Here is a 1,113-nt window from a genome sequence, read left to right as displayed (position 1 = left end):
CACAAAGGCTTTTGGCTGTGAATGTCTCAAATACATTGACAAGTAGATCTACAAAATGTTACTGGAAAGGTAAAATACATAATGTTGTTTCCAAGAGTTCCTCTAGACTTTTCCTCATATACCACATCACACCCTCAGAAGTACATGGAAGAACCCAAAGGCCACACTTTTGAAAAAAGAAAAACAAGAATAAGTCCTGTTGCTCTGTAAGGAGAAAGGAAGGAGCTGAAGGCTGCTGGGGCCTTTCTCACATGGCCTGTGTTCTGTAAAGCAACTTCCCAGCAGCAGCATGGCACTGTTCTAGGTGAGCATCTCACCTTTTGTCACCCATGCTTCAGTGTACTCTATTCTCTGTTCAAGGGCTGTCAATTTCTCCCTTAGTGTTGCAAATCTTGAACGAGACATATCAAACGAGTTGAGAAAGTCTGTGATTTTCTTGATGTTGCTGGTGATTATCTCAATGTACTCCCAGTTCGCCCAGTCCTACTGAATCTCCTGCTTCACCAGATCCTCTTGTCCTGCCATCGTGAAAGCCTGAGGAAGACTGAAGCAAAGAATTTGGATCTGTGAAGGGGACAAGGAGAAAACTCCAGGCAGGAGAAATGGCAAGAGCAAGGAAAGAAAATGAGTGGAGATCTACTGACTTCTTATTGGGAAATATTAATAACTCTTCAAAGGTTTTCTGTGTTTCAGCATGTCCTGCAAATGTAGCACAAAATGCCATTTTATTCCAGACTATCTTGGTGTTTATGTCCATTACAGTTTGGAAGATGAGATAGTGTCTCTGTCTAGAGCATGCAGCAGATTTGTTTGCTTACTCTGCAGTATTATAGAGATGATGTCTCTCTCCAGGACAAAGATCAGGCAGGTGTACTGCCTATTATAATATACTCAGTTTCTCTCTCCTGTAATGTAATGCACTGTGTGTGCAGGGGTCACATGGCCTTTGCATTGCCTTTTGTCAATTGGAGATGGAGGAATAATCTTAACTGATGATACTCTGGCTGCTGATATTGCTGTGAGTAGTAGAGTCATTTGTCTCTGACCTAGGAGTTTTGTGTCTTCTGCCAGCATCCCTGAATCTGTGGTAAGCTAACTTGTTTGCTAAAATCT

General features: G+C 42.0%; 1 pseudogene; it reads right to left on the bottom strand.

The window, feature by feature from the left end:
- Positions 1-300: 300 nt before the first annotated feature.
- LOC115898711 lies at positions 301-525 on the bottom strand (annotated as a pseudogene).
- Positions 526-1,113: the final 588 nt, after the last annotated feature.

This window comes from Rhinopithecus roxellana, chromosome 7, assembly GCF_007565055.1.
Source record: "Rhinopithecus roxellana isolate Shanxi Qingling chromosome 7, ASM756505v1, whole genome shotgun sequence".
Lineage (NCBI taxonomy): Eukaryota > Metazoa > Chordata > Mammalia > Primates > Cercopithecidae > Rhinopithecus > Rhinopithecus roxellana.
Note: the sequence above shows the minus strand (reverse complement) of the source record. Positions and strands in the feature narration are given on the sequence as shown.